Source organism: Cuculus canorus, chromosome 1, assembly GCF_017976375.1.
Source record: "Cuculus canorus isolate bCucCan1 chromosome 1, bCucCan1.pri, whole genome shotgun sequence".
In the NCBI taxonomy this organism is placed as follows: domain Eukaryota; kingdom Metazoa; phylum Chordata; class Aves; order Cuculiformes; family Cuculidae; genus Cuculus; species Cuculus canorus.
The window spans coordinates 204,243,295-204,265,598 of NC_071401.1; the positions used below are offsets into that span (position 1 = coordinate 204,243,295).

Below are 22,304 nucleotides of genomic sequence, written 5' to 3' on the forward strand. Positions count from 1 at the left end.
GACTCTTCTTCTTCTTCTTCTTTTTTTTTTTTTTTTCAGTTTTACTTTGCTTGTTTTTCTTAAATCCAGACTGTTTTGCTGCTCTGGGTGAGAGCATGGTGAAGCCATCAGTTGAGTCAGCAGAGTAAGGAAGCCTGAGGTGGGGGTGAAGAACACAGGCAGGAGAGAGACAGAGTGTGGGAACCAGCAGGAGAGGGCACATAGTGGCTTTGCTCCCTCAACCTGTGCCCCCAGATGCATTTTATGCATCTGCATAAATTGATGATTTTGAATGCCACCAGCTCACAGCTGCTGAGAAACCATAGTACTGAGCCCAAGTGACAGAGGGGTTGGAACCAGATGATCTTTAAGGTCTCTTCCAACTCAAACCATTCTATAATATGAATACGGACTGAGAAAACTTTATTAATCGGGAATACATTTTGAATCATATATCTGGTTTGTCCTTGGTATGATACTAACAGCTCCTGGAGGGAGTAAGCAGTAAGACCAGCATCACAATTAATTTATTTTTCTTTATAGCTTGAAAAGGACAGTATTTATCTCCAGTCAAAGATTTCCAAGGAAGTGGACTCTATAGAAAGATTGTCCCATAATTACTCAAACTTTTCTGGTGAAGGCTGGGAGATATGCACCGTCACACGGTATGTTGCAAGTGGTTTGATTTGTTCACTTCATTTCCTGTCTTCTCATGCAGAAGCTGGGGAGCTCCCAAGCTGGAAGTGTATGAGAGCAGAGCAGACAGACATCTCTCAGGAATGTGTGGCTTGGGGAGTGATGGACCCATCATATAGTAGAAGAGATGAAGTGACCTCTGTGGTCCTTTCCAAACCCTTTTTTAATGTCCTTTCTTACTACAAGAGACTGGAATACAAACATCATGTTAACACACAGTGTACAGTTTGAGCAGAAATGCAAATCTTTTGGTAGGAAAAGAAAAAGAAAAGGCCCAATTTTAGCATTATTTTAACAGTAAAAACCACCTAACCTGCTATATTTTCTTCTTTATTTTTCAAATTCATGGACTCATTAACTGAGTTGCAATTAATTTAAAACAAACAGGAATGTTTTGCCTTCTATTGCAGCAGTTACTAAATGTATCCCCTAGTTATTTTTTCCCCGTACGTCTTTGAAATTAAAAATAAATGGCAAATTATCATCCCTAAAGACCAAACAACAGAGAACAAATATTTTGAGAATGCAACTCTTCAGAAAGGCCCATTGCCCAGGCAAAATGCTCCATCAGTTTAATTATTTTTTTTTCTTACTGAAAATGTGGGTGGTTTTCAAATACAGGAAAGAAAACACGGTGGCTTGTGGTGATATTTTCCACCAGAAAGATGCAGCATTAAGGGTTTCTGGTTTCCAAATACCTACACCCACAGGAGTGGCCTCGTCTGTTGTAGAAGGCAATGCCTAATTAGTTGTACATGTCAAGTTAAATGACAATAATAACATACAGCAGTTGATGCATGTTTTAGTGGAAGCTCTGTGTCAGGTGGGTAATTAATACGGCAGCTGCATCCCAGTTTACAGCGCTGTCAGCTTTAAATATGCTGAGAAAAAAGAAGGGGAAAATCTGTTCCCCATGTCCCTGGTGGATAGCATCTAGCTGAGGATGCTCCCTGCTCATTGCAGGGGAGTTGGACTAGATGACCTTTAAAGACCTCTTCCAACCCAAACCATTCTGTGATTCTATAACAAGAAGAGGGCTTGAATCACAGTAAGGAAGGTTTAAGTTACACGTTAAGGGAACGCTGTCAGGCAGTGAAGGATAAGTCTGGGAAAGGCTGTGGTGAGCAGGTGTGCAGCTGTCTGCAGAGATCTGGAGGGACAAGATGGGTGAATGGCCCTCTAGAAAGGGCTCATGTTATTTTTTCCATGGGGCAGAGGATGGAAGATATCCTGCCAAGGATTTTTCCCGCTATAAGACCATAGCACAGTCAAATATTTTGCTGGGAGAGGATGCAAGCTGAAGCCTTTTTCTGCCGCAGTGTCTGAGCTAAGTGGTCCAATGTGCTGGTGGGGTCAGGGAATGGGAAAAAGACCATGGGGCTGCATCGCAGCTGTGGATAAGCCACTACAATGACTGAAGCTTGGGCTCATCCAGTCTAGGTGAAGGTGGGTACGATGGTCCTCCAGCCAACACGTTCCTGTTTAAATTGCAACAACAGCATCAGCAACCAGTGGAGCCGAAAACTTAAGCTTTGGATGGGAATAGGTGGGATTTTAATTATCTGCAGCTTACCTTCCTTTGAGGTGAAAGAACCTCTTCTTCATGCTTGCAGTGTCAACACCACACCACACCCACTCCCAATATAACGAACTCTGATGAAGACAGGAAGGATAGATATGTAAGTTAATGGTGTGTGAGCAATTAAAATGCAAAATCATCTGCCACATGAAATGCCTTTTTCCCTCCTGCTGGTAGCAGGAACACAGATTATACTCAGCTCAAATTGTTCCATAAAATAGAGGAGAACTCCTCTTTAAAAGCAATTCATTTTCCAAAGCCCAGTAGCCTTTCCCTCTGCCTTGCCTTGCCTTCTCTTTCTTTATTTTAATATATACTTTACATTTTAGGGATCAGCAGCAAGGGCAAAATAATTGCCGTGGCATTCAAAGAACCATTGCAGCCAGTTCAAAGTGAACGCTTACAGGTCCTGAAGTTTCTAAACACCCTCATTTGAAACACCATTTGAGATTCTTCACTAATCATTAGGACGCACAAAAGGTACCTGAAGATGTCTTCCATGGGTACATCAGGCATGTGAAGGACATTTGTAGGTCTCCTTGCTATAGCTGTAATTGTATTTGTTGGACCATTAAGAGCAGCAAAGCCCACCAGTCTTACAGGGCTGGTGCGCTCCTGCAGCATGTGAGGATTCTGCATGATCTTCTCCAAAACCCTTTGCTCCCCAAATTTCTGGGGTTTCCTTTCCTTCTAGTTGCTTCTCCCCCAGGTTCCCAGGCCAGTTTCCCCCTCCAGATACACAACACCCAACATCACACCTAATCTTGCAGCACAGGAAGAGACTACAGGACCAGTAGAGCTGAGAAGGTTTCTCAGGGGATGTCCTGGGCAAAACCCATCTCTGACACCCTCAAGTGCTGAAACTGCACCAAACAGGTACCACCTGGCCCTCTTTCACACCACAACCTGATCCGAGGTTGGGCCTGTCTGGAAGACAGATGTTTCAAACATCCATGCACAAGAATCATAGAATCATAAAGGTTGGAAAAGACCTCTAAGGTCACCATGTCCAACCGTCAGTCCAATACCACCACGCCTAGTAAACTATGTCCCAAATTACCAGGTCTAAATATTTTTTTTTAAGATCTCCAGTGATGGTGACTCTACCACTTCCCCGGGCAGCCTGTTCCAGTGCTTCATCACCCTTTCCGTAAAGAAATTTTTATTAATATCCAATCAAAACCTCCCCTGGCACAGCTTGAGGCCATTTCCTCTTGTCCTATTGCTACTTACTTGGTAGAAGAGACCAACATCTGCCTCAGTGCAACCTCCTTTCGGGGAGTTGTAGAGAATGCAACACAATGAGACAGATGAATGAGGCAAGACTTCCCTGTTGATTTCCTCTCTGCATCCCTCAGCAAACCTCCCCTGCCAGTCACCACAGCAAAGCTCTGCAGCCTCAAAAACAAAAAAAAAAAGAAAAAAAATCAGGTTGTCCCAATTATTTCATTTTTGGTGAGCACTTTTTTTTTCGCAGTCATGGTTTCCTTGTCTGCAATAGAGGGTTCTGTGTGTGCAGCCCCAGAGTAGGGTCCCTTGCAGGGCTGGACATAGAATGATAGAATGATCTTGGTTGGAGAGGACCTTAAAGATCATCCAGTTCCAACCCCTCTTCCATGGGCAGGGACCGTTCAACAAGGCTTGCAGCAATAGGACGAGGGGAAATGGGAATAAACTGGAAAGGGGCAGATTTAGACTTGACATCAGGAAGAATTTCTTCACCATGAGAGTGATGAGGCTCTGGAACAGGTTACCCAGGGCAGTTGTGGCTGCCCCATCCCTGGAGGTGTTCAAGGCCAGGTTGGATGAGGCCAGAGGGAGGTGTCCCTGCCCATGGCAGGGGGGTTGGAACTGGATGATCTTTAAGGTCCCTTCCAACCCAAACTATTCTATGATCTCCCACCAGACCCTGCAGGGATGGGGCAGCCAAAACTTCCGTGGGCAACCTGTTCCCGTGCCTCACCACCCGCATTGTGAAGAATTTCTTCCTAATATCTCATCTCAGTCTTCCCCCTTCCAATTTAAAGCCATTCCCCCTTGTTCAATCACTCGTAAAAATTCTCTCCACAGCTTTGTTCTACACCCCCTTCAGGTGCTGGATGGTTGCTATAAGTTCTTCTGAGCCTCCTCCAGGCTGAACAACCCCATCTTTCTCAGCCTGTCCTCATAACAGAGATGCTCCAGCCCTCTGATCATCTTGGTAGCCTCCTCTGGACCCGTTTCCATAGTCCCATATCCTTATGTTGAGGATTCAGAAATGGACACAGTATTCCAGATGAGGTCTCACAAGAACAGGAATAGAGGGGCAGAATCCCGTCCCTCGCCCTGCTGGCCGCGCTGATTTTGGTGCATCCCGGGATGCGGTTGGTTTCAGGGCTGCGAGCGCACACCCCGCCGGCTCGTGTCGAGCTTCTCATCAATGAGCACCCGAAGCCCTCACGATGCTCAGTCCCCGGGATCGGCCCTTTTGGGGGCAAACACGGGAGGAGGGGGGGAGGCGGCGCGGAGCGGGTGGTGCCGAGGAGGAGGAGGAGAAGGAGGAGGAGGAGGAAGGCGTGCGCTTCCCCCGCGGGTCGCGGAGGGGCGGGGGCGGCTGCGGCGCGGCGTGTGCTGAGCCGGGCGGAGCCAGCACGGGCGGGCGGAACCGGGACCAACTGTGCCGGGACGACGCGAGCCGGGCTGAGCTGGGCTGAACTAGGCTGCACCGAGCCGAGCTGAGCTGAGCCGAGCTGAACCAGGCTGCACCGAGCTGAGCCGAGTCGACCTGAGCCGGTCTGCACCGAGCTGAGCTGAGCTGAGCCGAGCTGAACCAGGCTGCGCCGAGCCAAGCCGAGCCGAGCCCAGCTGAGCTGAACCAGGCTGCGCCGAGCTGAGCTGAGCCGAACTGAGCCGAGCTGAGCCAGGCTGCGCCGAGCTGAGCCGAGCCGAGCCGAGCCGAGCTGCGCCGAGCTGCGCCGAGCTGATCCAGGCTGCGCCGAGCTGAGCTGAGCTGAGCCGAGCTGAGCCGGGCTGCACCGAGCTGAGCTGATCCAGGCTGCGCCGAGCCGAGCTGAGCTGAGCCGAACCGGGGTGATCTGAACTGAGCCGAGCTGAGTTGAACTGATCCAAGCGGCACCAAGCTGAGCTGAGCTGAACCGGGCTCATCCAAGCTGAGCCGAACTGAGACGAGTTGATCCAGGCTGTGCCGAGCTGAGCTGGACTGAATCAGGCTGATCTGGGCCAAGCCGAGCTGAGTGCAACTGAACCGAGCTGAACTGAGCTGAAAAGGGCTGATCTGAGCCGAGGTGAACTGAGCTGAACTGAATGAACTAGGCTACGCCGAGTAAAGCTGGACTGAACTGAGCTGTGCCAAGCTGAGCTGAGCTGAACTGAGCCAAGTTGCGGGGGCAGCAGGTATTAGCCTTAGTGGGAAGTGGGGTGGCAAGGGTTTGGGGGTTCGGGGGCTTCCGATGTGCAACAGTGTGCTGTTTCAGGGTTTTAAAATGGTCCACTTGTCATTTAGCCAGTAATTTTTTTTTTTTTTTAAATTAAATAGGAGTTCAAATTACTTTCAGGTTCTTTGTGGTATCATGATCACATTTTCCTGCCTTTAAAAAGTGGTGTTTTCTCCCATGTACCTTCATGCAATACAAAGAAGAGAAGAAAATGAGAAAAACAATGAAAACCGACTATAACCAAAGCGTTATTCAACACAGTAAACAAACTGGGGAAAATATAGAGGGAAAATACTTTCCCCTGCTGGGTTCTGTGATATTTTGTAGGTGTTTCTTGGTTACAGCAATAAGAGAGGTAGATTGAGTCTCATTTTAGAGGTGATGTTGTGTCTCAGTAGCTGGGTCTATCATTTTTGGATCAAGTTTGTAGTACTCTACAAACTAGAGTACAAACTAGCACTGTGTTAAGTTTGAAAGCAGATTTGAGCTGTAAAATGAACTACCTCCATCCCTCCTCCTCCTCCGCTGCTTAGTGTTGCGAACTGCATTTTCTTTTGAAGGAGGGGACCCATAAACCCAGCCTGGAAACTCAATCTTGACACCTGGGTTATGTTCCCCACATTCACGTTGAATGCTAATGAAGTTAAACTCTTGGGTGTAATCAGATCCTCTATAATTGTAGCTACAATTATAACTAACTTCTTGGCTCTACTTTTCTCTCCTGCTTTGCGGGTGTGGGAAACTTTATATGGGCTCTTCTTTTAATTTCCACCATGAAACAACAGTAGCAAAGAAAATTACTTCAGCAGCTGAAAGCCACTCAATTGAGTCATGGTAATAGCAGATTATTTAGCAGGGTTACTAGGGCAGGAAGAGATAAAGTTTCACTAACTTGCTTTTAAAAATAAAAAAAAAGGCAGGGGGAGGAGTGAAGAGCAGAACTGTTTGTGGAGAATAGGACAATGTTCTGACTTTTGTGTTTTTGAACAGCCAAATCCTTGAGGTATTTGACCTATCTTTTTTGTATTTCTTTTATATGTCTTTTTTTTTTTTTTTTCCAATCTTTCTTCTACTTAAGAAAGGACTCTATATCCCATTTGGAGCCACCAGCCAGTTTTGAGTTTCCACCAAATGTGATTAAGGAGCCAAGTCGAGGGACCAGCAAGGAGCACCTGCTCCAGGGATGTTCCTGTCCACCTGCGGTGGAGCAGGGCTGTGTTCAGCTGGAGGTACCAGATGGCCACCTAAGACAGCTGCTTTCCTCGGGCTCACAGTCCCACCGAGCTGCCGTTGGCTGAACACCTGACATAAGTTGAATCTAGCTGCCAGTGCAGGCTCTGGGTTGTTTGCTCTGTCTTTCTTTTGGTGCCTAGGCTAGACTTTGGCATCCACTAGCATCACTTGCCAAAGCCCCCGAGTCATGCTGAACACCTTATTTTCCTCACATGATTTCTTTTGTCCACCCCCTTATGAGGACACATGATGACTAAAGCAGATAACGCTCAACCTGTGCAGAGGTTTCTGAGCTGGAAGAGTCCCTGCTTTAAGATGATGCCACAGTTGCACTGGCATAGGCACTGCAGAGCTTAGTTAGACTCTATTCTCACTTCTACATGTCGTTTGGGGTTGTTTTCGAAGACCTACTGAAGATTCAGATCCCCCTCCTGAATCTCCATCCTGCATCTCAGCACCACCACCCCCAACCCCACGCCATTCCTGGGCTGTTTTTGTAGTCGCACTGCTACACAGGGTAAAGCTTTTAAATTTTTTTCACATCAAGGAGAGCTAAGGGCAGAATTTTTTCACACTGCCAGGGTGGAGCTAACTAATCTCTTTTTCTGCCTCAAGTGTGTTTCCTTTCAAAGAAAGTCACTCAGTTGACGCTCAAAGCTTCTTGCGGATGTAGTATGTGTCTCACCACCATGTCAGAGCTGGAGGGCTTCAAAGGAAAGGCTTAGACAGAGACATAAGGAAGGAGAGATGGAGGGAAGGAGACCCACAGCAGCTTAACTTCCCAGCATGACGAGTTTTACTTTTTCCTCTTTGGGATCTTTTCCAGGTTAGTCTTCGTATAGCCTGCCACTTTGTTCTGAAGAAGGTAATGTGGTGAACAACTTCTGATGGCAACTTTCTGATTTCTTCTCTTATAGTCTAGGTTTAATAGCAAAGAGCTCTGCAGCAGCCTAGAAAAGAGGCAAAGTACTAACCACCTCAGAAGGGCTGCTCCATGGGGGCTGCTCTTGTCTTTGTCATAGGTGTTTGTGGATCGAAGTTAAGAAACTTGGCTGCAAATTCTGCTGTTGCTTCCCATTTTGCTGAAGCCAGAGTTTAACAGTGTTATTCTTTGCCTAAGCTTTGAAACAGTGATTCTCAAGATAGAAAAGGAAGAGAAATTTTATACAGTAGTATGAACATCCAAAATGTGTGTGTGTGAAGTCATTTATAGGACTGATGAGAGCCGTGATCCTGTAATCATAGGTATGTACAGCTTAGTGTGCACACTCGCAGGGTTACTGATGTGCCAACTACCCGTTCTCGCGTAGAAATAAATGTTCACTGGATTGTGCTCGTGATTGACATCAGAAGGCAGTCTGTGTTAGCCTGCGAGCTCACCTTGACGGTTCTGTTTCCATTCCATGATGTTGTTCTCTGCTCGCACTTGCATCCTAACCAAAGCATTTGACTCCTGGTTGTAGGCTTGTAGGGAAAGAAAACATTGGCAAAGACAGTGTAAACTGCAAAGCCTTCTTTGTAGCCAGTTGCAAAATGCTTTCTGTGTCATTGCTTTTGTGATATATCAGGTCTGTTGGAGATTTATCTGTTACCACCAGCCAGGTCACATTCAGTAGTAAAGGTAATGTTTATTAACTTTGTGGAATCAGTGCAGGTCTGTTGGAGATTTATCTGTTACCACCAACCAGATCACATTCAGTAGTAAAGGTAATGTTTATTAACTTTGTGGAATCAACGCAGGTTGCTTTTCAACTTTTGCACAGTTGTTTTGGCAATGGATAGTTCCTCTGGTTTATATCATACCCTGCAGCAACACCATTGCTCTGGAGCAGCTTGCTGGGGCAGAGTTCATAGAATCATAGAATAGTTTGGGTTGGAAGAGACCTTAAAGATCATCTAGTTCCAACCCTCCTGCCATGGGCAGGGACACCTTCCACTGAATCAGGTTGCTCAAAGCCTCATTGGACCTGGGCTTGAACACCTCTAGGGATGGGGCAGCTACAACTTCTCTGGGTAACTTGTTCCAGTGCCTCCCCACCATCACAGGAAAAAATGTCTTCCTAATATCTCATCTAAATCTTCCCTCTTTCAGCTTAAACCAGTTACTCCTCATCCTGTCACTACACTCCCTGATAAAGAGCCCCTCCCTCGATTTCCAGTAGGTCCCAATTGTGCCATGGCATTTTGGTGATATTTTTAGTTCCAGGTATCTGTAAGAATCCATTCCTGTGTTTGCTGTTTTGGGGCAGAAATATGAACAGAAGAAGTTTACGGTTGTATAGGATGTACCCAGGGCGATGTGCCCAGGGCAAGATGAAAGGAAAATGGTGCTGGTTTCATGTAGCCATACCTTATCTCTCTCACGACAGTGCTATTTTTGTGGTGTGGATGTAAGTGATCTCTAAAGTGAATTTCTTGATAGTTATCTGAGCCAAAAAGAATCCTGAGATTTACAGATCAGAATCACTACATGATATTTTTTTGGTCTTTGTGAATGGTCATTTCCACTCCTCGTTCAACCTATTTGGGCTAGATTACTTCTCAGTCATCAGCTGCCTCAATTATTATGTCTTTGAATTTGCTTGACATTCATTCAAATGAAGTGTTTTTTTCCTTATCATTGTCTTTTCCTTATCATTGTCAAGTACAAATGTCTCCCTTATCTTCAGGAGATACAATAATATAATCAGAGTGTACACATAGGAAATACCAACCCTAAAAGACAAAAAAAAATCCAGTTGATAAAGGAGTGACAACAAGGACACTACGAATCCTGCGTCAAACTGTGTATCATGCTAAGGCTAATTCTGCTGCTTCTGTAACTTCTGTTATGTCTACTGAACTTGTCGTTTCATCAGGGAAGTGAAAGGAATCTTAATGCTCAGATTTGTTCAGGGCATCCTCATGATCATCTGGTGATCCTTACTCTGCCAGGTCAACAAGAAGAGAAGGGCTGGTGGGTACAGCCCTTCGCGTGAGCACTTCGTCATGTGTTCTCTGCTATGCTTTCCCTGCATGGCCAAGTGTTGTAACCTACAACGGTTTGACTGACACTGTCACTAAGCTGTTAGGCTGTGTGTCTGTCTGGACCTAGCTAAAACAGGGGTAAAACCTCCATGCTTTGCATAAAGATTATGGAGAAAGCAGCTCTGAGCTGCCTGGGAAGTGCTTGCAGACAAAAAGAGGCATCTCAGCCAGCAGAAGAACTTGGAAAAAAAACAGGCTATCTACAAACCAGGCCATGAACTTCACTAAGAAGTTTCACTGGGGCTGTGTGTAGACTTCAAACAAAACAAAGCAGATCATTCTGCCCTATTCTTTCCCCTTCTGACACTCAAGGCCAGGACACTCTTGCCCTTCCATCAGGAGATGAAGCCACTTTTCCAGGGGCAGAAGAGACTCTATGAAGAAACTGTATCTTTCATAGCATTTTTTTATTTGTATCTCATCAGTAATGCCTGCTGAATACCTGCTTTTAGAAAAAGAAAAAAAAGCTCTGCATCTTATCACCATTGATTACAAACTAGAAAAAACTGAAAAATCAATTACAAGAAGTGTAATTTTTTACATGAGAAATATGTATTAGTTTACCCAAGTATCGTTGCATTGAAATTATCTCCTAGTATAGAAAAAGGTGCCTACGATGATGAAAAATTCAGACATTCTTCATTCAGAGTGTTGCCAGACTACAAACGGTTAAAGGAAAGAATTTGATGTGACATCAGAGGTTCCTGTAGGAGATGGTTGGAACATTTTCCATGATATGTAAAGAAATTCAAAGGTGTCAATAAAAACCTTTCTGAACTTAGCACATTATAATTATCAGCAAACATTACAGTAATGTCTCCCGTAATTACTGCTGCGCTAACCAGGGACTGAGGATCAGGTAGTGCATGAATGCATAAAACCGGCTGATCCTAAGGAGTTTATGATGTACATTTTACAATGTTCATGTGCAATGTACATTGTAGGAATGATTTATAACAAAGATAGGAAAATCATGGTGCATATGGAAGTAGGACAGGTGGAATAAGGAGGTGAAAGGAAGTAGGAAGTGTTGCAACCTTGTATGCTGCAAGATCATAGCTCTCCATGGGCGTAGTGACATGCTTGCAGGCAAGGTGTTAGAAGAGCACGGTCTAGACTGGAAGCTTCAGGGTTAGAGATTCAGTTGGGTTTAGACGACAACAGAAATGAAGTGTTTTTCTTTCCAAAACACTGAAACATTTCAGCTTTTTTTTTCCTCCTTCTTTTGTGGAAATATTTTGGTCCACAACAAAAATGTTTTGATTCTGGATGCTGTTATTGTGTGTCATAGGTAGGTAGTTAGAGATGTTGTACACTTTTCCATTCATTTGATTTCCTGGAGTTTCCAAGGTGCACCATGACCCTTTTAGATGGTGCAGAAAGGTGTTGACTCCATTACCAGCGTCCCTGACAACAATATGCGTGGAAGATACAGTGCTGTGGGTGAACCTTCTTGACAGAAAGAATGAGGATGTGGGAGAACCTTATCTGTAGTTTCCATGAGACACTGTGATAGTTTGTCTGAATCAAAACATGTCAGATTTTGCACTTCAGTTTCCTAGAGCAAAAATCCAAATTTTCATCAGAAAGTATTTATTTTATTTTAGTTGAAAAAACGGTCCTGTATCAAATATGTTTGACAGAATTTTCTATGGCATCTTCCAGGGTGGAAGGTGAGGTCTCAAGAGATCCAGGTGAACTTAGGCAAGCCAAATATTCGTCTTATGTGGCCCAAAACAAATCCCAGTCCAAAGTAAAGCAACAATGCCTGATCATGTTCCCACAGTGATATCTCTTTTCCTTGCTGGCACATCTTTGGTGTTAAACAAAGTGTTGGGATCTGCTGTCCACTCTTCCCTAGTGGGTAAGATAGGTAACTTCACTTGGTAACTCATGTGAGCCACCAGATGTACTTCCGAGAGCAAGTGTGTCCCATTCTTTATTGCGTGTCTGGAGTTACTGGCTATGCTAATAAAATGGCATGGCTGATCACTGCTGCAGTCAGCAAGACCATTTAAGTGTCAGCAGAGGCCCATATCTGGTTGTGGCTTGTTTGAGCAGTGCTCTGGCAGCCACACTTTGAACAATAGCCTATTAACGGGGACTGATTCCTGTCAGAAGGGTGAATGAGGATCTTTCAAGGAAGGGAGGTATACTTCAGGAATGGATGTGCTTTTGCTCTTGGGACCAGAGAAGGTATCTTGGCCCACTTGGTAGGGGACGTGCTGTGTCCATGTGTGGCTGATCCCAACAGTATGGGCTTCACTTCACGCAATCAAGATGCCTACTTTGGATTTAGTGGGACTTCCATGCCCTAGAATCACTTATAGCCTATGTGCTGGTCACAGGACGTGAAGGAGATACAGCCTTGCCCTCAGGAAAGGATGTAGCCAGAAAGGGGTAATTAACCTAATTAATTATCCTTGCATGCTGCATATAGCAAGTTTTGGACCTCAGCAGAAAATGTGAGAGGAAATGGCTCTCCCTTGTCACCAGTATGGACCTGCTTGTCACTGCTCTGTGTGGGCCAAGCATTGTAGACTAAATCAGAGCCCTAAAAAGTCATCTGTGAGGGCATAGGCTCCACTGGACTTCTCTGTTTCTTACCTTGATAAGTTTGAGGCATTGAAAGATCCAGTAACAGAACAGCAGACAACTTATCACCCAAACAATAGCTCTAGGTCAAACACTGATTCGTCTTCTGTCATCACACTTGGATATTTCATTGCAGGGCAGCCACTCACCCATGCACTCACCCATGCCAAGAATCATGGAATCATTGAGGTTGGAAAAGACCTATAAGATTATCCGATCCAACTGCCAGCCCAACACCAACCTTCCATACTAAACCATGTCACAAAGTGCCACATTGACGCATTTTTTGAACACTTCTAGGGAAGGAGACTCCACCACTTCCTTGGGCAGCCTGTTCCAATGCTTCATCACTCTTTTGGTAAAGAAGTTTTTTCTAATAGCCGATCTAAACCTTCCCTGGTGCAACTTGAGGCCATTTCCTTTCATCCTATTGTTACTTGGGAGAAGAGACCAGCACCCACCTCGCTACAACCTCCTTTCAGGTAGCTGTAGAGAGCAATAAGGTCTCCGTTCAGCCTCCTCTTCTCCAAAGAAAAGGAGTGCAATCCTTCCCTCATATGTCATTGCACACGTGTTTTCTGAAAAAGCAAGTAAGCCCAGTCCATCCCAATAAGCAGAAGGGCTGTTGCACCACTCTAAATGTACACATTTGCTGAGTGTGGATTTAACGTAGCTCATCTCGGGGATGCAGGGTTCCACAGTGAAAGAGGATGTGTTCTCAAAGCAGATTTTGCTGTAGAGCTTTGGCTGACTCATTGTTTTGTGAAGTTATACTGTGTTTTTGTGGGAGAACTCCTATAAAAAAGGTACTTATAACTTTGGACTGACAGTAAGGTTTTTCTGCAGTTTGGTGGGTGTATACTTTGTCCCTGTTTGTCCTCATTAATGCAGTAACTCAACACTTTATACCTAGTTCTGTCCTTAGGTCCAACCACACAGCAGCATTAGACTCACTGTGATGCGAATGTCTCTCTCTGAAAGGCTAAATTTAACCTGTAACTTAAATAACCTGTAACCTGCCCAGGTATGTGGCCTTAATTTTATTTTTTAATTAAAAAAAAAGAGAGAAATGCTGGTGACAGCATTATCTGGAAACACACACACTGGCTGGATTGACTTTCTTGAAACACGCAGGCTTGTTGCAACTTTGCCTTGGCACAAGTGAAGTATTAATTCAATTTGGTCTTTTAATGACCTTGTGCTTTTGTAAATAGTGGATAAAAACCTACAGAGGTAGTCAGGGACTGCACAGCCAGTGAAAGGGCAGCTGTCACATTAATGAAAAGGCCAACCTTTGGGATCATTTAGCACTGTAAACCCTGTGAGCCTCACTCCAAGCTTCTACAAGTGCATTGGGAGCAGCAATTTCTATTTTATTTCGAAACTAAACTTGCATATGATTAATTTTTCACGTGGATTCAAGCCTTTTCTTCTGAGGAGGTTTTTGATGTGGTCATTTGATTTTGCTGTGGAGTTTCTATGTACTGGTGAGCTTGCTCCTCTTCTGATGTGCATCAGCAGTGCAAGTCAGGAATAGCTTTGGTGGGGTAGAATCACTCTGAGTGAAAGAGGAGGCATTTTGGTCCTGATACGTTGAGACCAGAAAGAGCAGCTGAGGCTTATAGAGATTTGTTCTGGCTTTGTGAATGGGATTTAGACAAGGTCATACACTACTTATCCACGGAAACCAGAGAGACAAATGCTGATGTGGGAGTCACTGTTCTTTGTCTTGAAGGACTGTGTGCGTGATGAGAGCTGAATTTACCCAGGTTTTCCCCTCCCACCCTTGCAGTAACACTTGCTATTTATGTTTTGATTTATAAAATTGGTAAAATAGTAAAGAACATGCATCCTCCAGCTTCCGTTTTCAGCTCCTCTCACCTCTCCTCCCCCTCTTACAAGGGGAGAGTGTTTGTCAGGGCAATTACAGACATGGTTATTAAAATATTTGAGCAAATTAGATTGAGAAAGTCTCTTGAAAATGGCTCTGTTTCTCCCTGTCCCCCCCTCATCAAAGCAAAGGTGCTTATTTATGATGTATTTTCTAGAGAAATTGGAAAGGACGGTGTTTTTACTGAATCTCATCATTAGAAAATTCAGTTATATGGCTTATGTCAGTTTTTCCAGTTCCTAGTTAGTAGCGTTATTCTTCTGCTTTATTTATAGGTCAAATTCAAACCCCACAGAAAGTTAAATAAAGTTTTCAGTGAGATTTGGTTCAGAGTCTCTTGCACTTGGGCAAAGCTGTAGGCCATCGTTGTGTCCTCAGCTTATTCATCTCTCTGCATTACGTGTGTTAGTTCATTTGGGGTTTGTTGCAGACAAACACCCACAAGCTGATCTCTGAATTTGCTTATCCGCTGGCTGATGAGACACCATGGCTGGGAGCCATCCCTTCTTGTCTCAGAAGCCTAAATGCCAGACAGACATCTCCACCTGAACTAGCTGCCTGATCTCTGACGGCAGCAGGAAGAAAGAGGCATTTGAGGTCACCAGGCATTTGACCCATTTTAGTCAGCTACATGGAGATAATGGAAACTGAAAACCCAGCAGGTCTCTTTCTTTCTATCGTTGGAGGGAGCCTGGGATGAATAGTGAATAGACCATATACAGATGCATATGGAGTAGGTAGTAGCGTTACTTTCTAAAGTGACAGAATCCCAGCTGTATATTTTTGATGGGAGGCAAAGAGGGGAGGGAAGGAGACCTCCAGTGTGTAAGGATCAATAGATGGTCACATATCTCTGTGGGAGAAGTCATTATAGGGTGGTTCCTGCGGACTGTGGTCCCTTTTGGACACGGGACCCCGGTAGCAGAAGCATCACCAGCTATAGCCCCATGAGCCTATGGACCTCTCCTGCTAATCGCACAGAGGAAGGCCATGGTAGTGGATAAGGAGTGAGCAGGGGGTAGTGGCGTGGTAGACAAGGAGGACATGGCGTTAACTGAATGAGCTTTGGACCACAGATGTGAGCCTCTGAATTCAATCCTTTCAGAGAACGCGGTATGTGCTTGCTAAGTCCTAGTAGCCATCAATCTGCCTTTTCATGATACAGTTCCCACTGGCACAGCCCCTTTGAAAAATCAGGCTCTGCAATTCTGCATTAGGCAACAGATATGCTGTCACCTCAGGAAAAGGGACTTTCTTCCTTTGGGGAGTGGTGAGGAAGGGGAGGGAACTGATTACAACTTCTGTCATCTCTAGAGCAAAGCACTGCCTTGATTTCTTTGGTCGATCCTTTTCTGGTCACAGAATAAGGCACCTTGTTTGCCTAAAATAAACTAGCATTTGTTGCATCTTTGCAAATGCTGCTGTGGCTGTAACTCATAGTATCGAAGTATGGAAGTAACTCAAATTTCGAGCTAGTCCCTGTGTGGGATTTTGTGAATACACCAGGACTACTTGCACTATTGCACCTGGATATCTGAACGCATAACCGAGCTTTTCTGTGGCCAGTGGTGTGTGACAGGCATCTTCCTTGCACCCTGTGTTGTTTAGCCCAGCAAGGAGAGTGATGCTGAAGTCAATGAGCCACAGTAGTTGCAAGATTGCTAGCGTAGGATGGACTCAACATTTGTTTGCTTTATACAAGGCTCTCTGCTACCTCCTGAGCTCCGGGGAGACCATGAGCTAATCAGAAGGGGAAACAGTGTGATTTTTGGGGAGCAGGGAGGCAGATATCGTGTGCATGAACATGACTTAGCTCTTCACACAGTGTGAAGTTGAACCCATGAAGGTTCACTTAAGCAGCCAGGAGGTGATATTTAAAAAAAATAAATCAAAAAACAACAGACTCCAAAACCCAGATTCCCAGCACTTCAGACTAAAACGAATTTTGACTGTGTTTTTTATTTCGTTCTTCCACACACTCCATACCCTATACCCCTCTAGTCAGGGTGATAATTCAGGACAGCGGTGCAGAAGGAAGCTGGTTGACAAATGACCTCTTCTTCCTATCAAATGGTAGGATGGATAGATAGATAGATGGATAGATAGATAGATAGATGGATGGATAGATAGATAGATAGATAGATAGATAGATAGATAGATAGATATGAAGAGATAGAGATGGAAAGCCTCTCAGGAACCCACCCGAGGCTTTGTTGCTGAGAACAGGACACCAAACTATAAGTAGAAAGAGGGCTTTCAGCCTAACTGGAGCCAGAGCTTCCTTATTTAAATAGAAATGTAGTTTAAAACTGGACTCTGGTCTGACTGAGGAAGAAGGAATGATGTGTCAGAGTTTATTTAAGGAGATGATTGGAGTCCAGAGGCATTGAGAGTAGGAAAGACATAGAGGTTGGTGTTGCAATAGTGTTGATGAGAGAGGGCACAGGTGTGGTGCCTGCAGAAGGGAGCCCTGTGATTGATGGAAATAAATAAAAAAAAAAAAACCAAAACACTCAATTGGTTGTGATTTTGGTGAAGCCGTGGCAGCAAAGACTGATGGAGCAGAGAATGAAGGCAGAAGCTGCAGGTCTGTCAACCTCTGCTGTGAAAAGGAAGTGTTTTTACTCTTAAAGTATTTAGCAGAATAAATATTAAACTGCAAGAGTGTGGAGAAGGCTGAGTTAGCTGAAATATTCGTGATGGTGTTCATTGTAAAGTAAGAGCTGGGCCAGGTTCTCATAGGGATAGGGATTCCTGCAGACTTCCTGGGAGGACTACATGGTAAGGAGAAGGTTGTTGAGGGCTGTGGACCAGGGCTGGGCTCGTGCTGTTGGTGTGCCTAAAATGAAGTTACCTGGCAGTCAGACCTCTTTTTACAATTCCTATCTACTGTGCCTAATAGGAAATGTTCAATGCTGGAGAGGAACAAGGAGAAAATTAATTCTCCTTAAATGATAGGGCAAGCTCAAGAGAAACACAGGAAAATCCCCGATCAAAACTAGTTTCCTAAAATAGATCTTCAGAGTTAGAAGTGTGGATGTCCACTGTAGACTCCAGTTACAATCTGAGATCTCTCTGTGAGAAATACATCCATGATTTTGAAGAGTGTGTGGTAGCACCAAGCACACAAGAAGCTTCATTCCTGACAGATGGCTAGACAGATACATCAAGGATGATGCAGACACAGTCTGCCAGAAGGCAGAGGGATGAGCAAAATGCTCTTTTCCAGCCCAACATTTCCACGACTCTAGGTTCACATACCTTTAGCAGATTTCCAGATTAAATAGAATCATAGAATCATAGAATGGTTTGGGTTAGAAGGGACCTTAAAGATCATCCAGTTCCATGGGCATCCTCCCACTGAATCAAGTTGCTCAAATCCTCATCCAAACTGGCCTTGAAGACCTCCAGGGATGGTCATCCATGACTTTTCTGGGCAACCTGTACCAGTGCCTCACCACTCTCACTGTAAAAAAATTCTTTTTCCTAATGCCTAATTTAAATCTACCCTCTTTCAGTTCAAAACCGTTACCCCTCATCCATAAAATACATAAATTAAGATGTGAAATACATCTACTGCTGAACAAGGTTAACCACAGGCATGAAACTGTGCCAGCAGAAGGAAGGATGTTAATGTGCCCCATTATGGTCCTGCCTGCCTCCCTGGGATGTTTTTTAAGGGAAAGGAAGTAAAAAATACATGCATATGATGGCACTGGCAGGAAGTTGGGTTTATTAACAACCATCTTGACACAAGAGGGTGAAGTATTCGGGGTAAATGCCACCTGTGTCATGTCAGAACATCCACATCTCCCCCCCCCAAAAAAAAAAAACCACCAAAAAACTAACAAGAAGTCAGTGGATCACTGCCAAAATCTTACAGGAACACATAAACTGGTGGGCTAGTGAAGAAGAGGCCAAAGGAAAGGAGACATTTTAGCCACATCTCAGTTAGACATGAAAAGCTCTCTGAAAATATTTTGTATGCGGTATTTGAAAGACCAGGTGCTGCTGCTTCAAGTTTGTCCCGTGTTTGTTAGAAGGCAACTAAAACCTGAAAAGTGAAGTCGCTATTAAAAATTATAGAGAAGTGCAATGGAGATAATTGTTTTGAAAACTTTCCTTTAGAGTTTGTGTGGCCCATGTGTTGCAGAAATAAAATTAAGCAGATACTATTTAGGAAAATAAGAAAGCAAACCCAACAGGTTGCTTTTAATACTCTGAACGCAAATCCAAATGCGGAAAAAAAGAAAAAGATTTACAATGGAGAGTAAATTGAATAGATGTGCATCTTCCAGGTGGGACAGGTGAGGGTTTGCTTTGTCTCAGGACTACACATGATAGAAGTTTGTTAAATGTGAGGAAAAAATGTGTTATGACCTAGATTTAGGGACAGGACCTGGAGGGGTTTGTTCCCAGTAAAAGTTTGGTGGGTCTGCTCTGGTTCTCTTTCCAATTTACAGAAATAAATAGAGTTTTAGCTTTCAAAGTTTTGCCTCTCCAGTGAGATGTGAATTCACATTGTTTATTGGAAAACAGATTGCATATATGAAAGATTCTTCTTTTAATAGGAAACTTTGGCTTCTTCTGTATAAGCAGATTAAGGAGTATTGAGGAGTGTCCCTTTAGAAATGGACACTTTCCATTTCTAAAGCAGCTTTCAGAGCTGATGGCCCCAGTCAGGCATGACGTGTGGAGTCAACGTGGGGTCAACTCAATTGTATTTCACTGTCTTTTCAAGCTGTCATAACTGTTAGACATGAATCCGTCTACTGCTGGCTCCAACCCTACGATTTGAGTCCTTCTCACTGGACATTGAAACATCAGCGCTAAGACATATCTGATTTTGGCCATCTTTAGGGTAGACATAATCATAGAGGGGTAATAACAATTCCAGGATGGGATTGGCTTAATTTACTTTAGATATCTTCTTCAGAACGGGGTGATATACACCCTACAAATACTTAAATCTCTTTACTGGATATAATAGGAGCTGGGGTGGTAGTTCATATGTCTGTTGCAGTTGTCTGTGTATATATGTGAGTCTACCCTAATCTCTTCACCGACAGTGAGGCCACGATTTCCTAGACCCTTTATCCTAATCAAAATGCAGTTGCTGTATAGCATCCCCCATGTCATCACTCCCAGTGATGGCTTCTGTGTCCTTGTCTAGTTGGTCAAAACGGGGAATGGGTGCAGCTGTGAACTTGTTTGTCAAGTAAAGAAAAGAAGAAGAGTTGCTTTTAGGGAACTCTGATCCCTGATCCCAAATCCTACACAAGAACCAGGCTGTGTTGGAAGTTGTTGGGAACCCACAGTTTGTGACGGGGTGGAAAGCTGAATGTCTTTTCGCATAGCCTGCATTTAGATTATCTTAAAGCAATTATATGGAGACCTGAAGACTGAAAAGCATAAATTCCTGGGTTTTAAGACCCAGCTATACATACATCTGCTAGAATGATTATTGATCCTACCTTAGTGTTCATGGATGTACACAATGAATATTGGCATTCCCAGTAGCAAATTTCTGCAGTTTCTGCAGTGGGATGAATTCCAAGCCTTGCACAGCTGTAAATGTGTTCACCTGCATTATCACCACTGTAGCGAATTCATGTACAAGATCTGAAAATAGACCTGAAGCTGTGGTCTTGTCTTGTGCACAACAAATGCAACAGGAAGAAACCACGTGAACTCAGCAGAGTACAAACAGCTGTGTTTGCAGGCCATATGTACCAGACCAGATCCTGTTACCGATACACACAACTTGCTCTAAGCACAGTATCTGAAGGTTGCCCAGAGACTTTTAAAGAGAAATACCTATTCCTATGCCTGCCATTGGCCGGAGAAAACTCTGCAAACCTCATTTCCTTATGGCAGAAGAAATGCGCTGCCTGGTTCCACTGTATCTGCAAGCGATGAAGAAGGATTTGTGTGGAGTGCATCACCTGTGTTTTGAAATCAAGTTGTTCCATGAAGTTTTAGGAAGAACTTTAGTTGCATGGAGTCTGGTATTGTACCAGTCCCATCAGAGACTGCTGGTCTTGCCTTTCCTTACCCTCTCCCTGCACTGCCTTTGCAAGGTGCTGCAGCTGGTAAGGTTGACTATGCAGAGAGGGAAAATTAAATGGTGATTCAAGTTACTTTCCATGTCTTCCTCTTCCTCTGATACACACCCTTGTATTATAAAAAGAAAATGTGAGAAATACTGTGTGACACCCAGGGGGTTTCTGAACTTCCTTCTTTACGAACAGGCTTGTTTGATCTCCATTGAAATAATAGATGATGTGGGCACCCAAAATTAAAGTCACTCAAGAGTTATTTAGGTCCATGTTCCTTACTGTATGGTCTGTGGGATGAGTAGTCAGGGTCAGAGACAGGGACCCCTGCCATCACTCTTGATGTTCAGTGTCACTCTTGAAATCTGGAGGAATACCCTGAGGTGTGTTGAGTTATTCTCATGTGCATTTCTCCACCAGCTATATAAACAGTTCTTTACAGCATCAGGACCTGCCTTTTTGGCTGGGAGATGCCTTTCAGGAGGTGAAGGAAAGTTCATACCCTTCAGCTGTAACTCCTGGTTCCTTTCCCTCTTGGTGATGCTGATCTTCAGATTATGAATTCATTTTGCATGCACAGTTTTGCCTCGGGAAGAGGAGAGAGCTGGAAGTATTCCCTGTGACTTCAGAAAATGAGAGTTTGATAACACTAGGAAAGCAGCATCTCGAATCCAGAAATACTTTCCCTCCCCTCTCAGATGGCCCTCATTCAGTAAATTGCCATCTTTATTGTATCATGCTTGCACCTATTTTCATTCAATAAAATACTAAGGCATAAATCCCACTAAAGGCATCTGTCTTCAACATGGTTGTTCTTCCACTGACAAGGAGCAGGAGCTCATTTCTTCCTCTCTCCTTAACAACAACTGATTAAGGCTATTAGTGAGTTTACTACTTCCTAATATTATCCAGGGATGTTTTCCATATGCTCAGTTTTTGTGTGGTGTAGGCAAAGATCCCTTGTGCCGCTAAAGCAGTGTGCATTGTTGTTGAACCCGAGTTAAGTATTAGGTGTGTTATAGGTGGAGAGGTTGCAGGTGGCCTTTTATAGAAAGATGCATTTCATCCTTACTTTTCAGATACATTATAGTATCCTTTCCACTGGGAAATTAAGCAGACACTCTCCATATCCATTGCAGCTGCTTCGAGTGTTAAATTAAACTGCTGCTATTACAGTGAGCAGTTGCTGGAGCCAACTTGTGTTGTTCCTTAATCGTTTATGGCTGTGGATTTGAGCCAAGCAGCAGTTCTGTAGTGGCAAACGCTGAAGATACAACCTGGAAAACAGATGTTTGGGCCAAAGCCAAGGTGGTTTCAGGAAAGACAATGAGAGAGAAGCAGGAAACCAGTTATCGGTCTGATTTATTGGCCAGGGCTCACACGAGGCTGGTGCAACAGTTAACTCTGGTGTTAGCTAGCTTTTAGGCATCCTTTGCAAGGATTGTATGGACAGCTGTTGGTTTGCTGGTGCTGACGCTAGGTATGACAAACCTATGTGCTTTGCGGCTGGATAGAAAATTCTCACTGGTTCCTGGTGGCTGCAAAACATCTTATGCAGTAGACTGTTTTATGTGAAGTCCCCACATAAATCTTTTAAATATAATAGAATCATAGAATGACCAGGTTGGAAAGGACCCACTGGATCATCAATGCCAACCATTCCTAACACTCCCTTAAACCATGTCCCTAAGCACTTCATCCACCCGTTCCTTAAACACCTCCAGGGAAGGCGACTCGACCACCTCCCTAGGCAGCCTGTTCCAGTGCCCGGTGACTCTTTCCGTGAAAAATTTTTTTCTGATATCCAACCTGAA

At 44.2% G+C, this 22,304-nt stretch overlaps 1 protein-coding gene and 1 long non-coding RNA gene across 4 annotated transcripts in view; one reads left to right on the top strand and one right to left on the bottom strand.

The window, feature by feature from the left end:
- Positions 1–440: 440 nt before the first annotated feature.
- LOC128854359 (uncharacterized) lies at positions 441–3,902 on the bottom strand. The gene is made up of 3 exons (XR_008453406.1): positions 3,488–3,902; positions 2,249–2,328; positions 441–2,153 (listed from the first exon to the last, which is right to left on the bottom strand). It is a non-coding gene; the product is annotated as an uncharacterized LOC128854359 (long non-coding RNA).
- A 1,637-nt stretch (positions 3,903–5,539) lies between these two features.
- PRKCQ (protein kinase C theta) overlaps positions 5,540–22,304 on the top strand; it is a 69,687-nt gene continuing 52,922 nt past the window's right edge. For all 3 annotated transcript variants that reach the window (XM_054083553.1, XM_054083567.1, XM_054083561.1), the window contains exon 1: positions 5,540–5,647. The gene's annotated coding sequence lies outside the window, so the exon portion shown is untranslated. The remainder of the gene's footprint in view (positions 5,648–22,304) is intronic.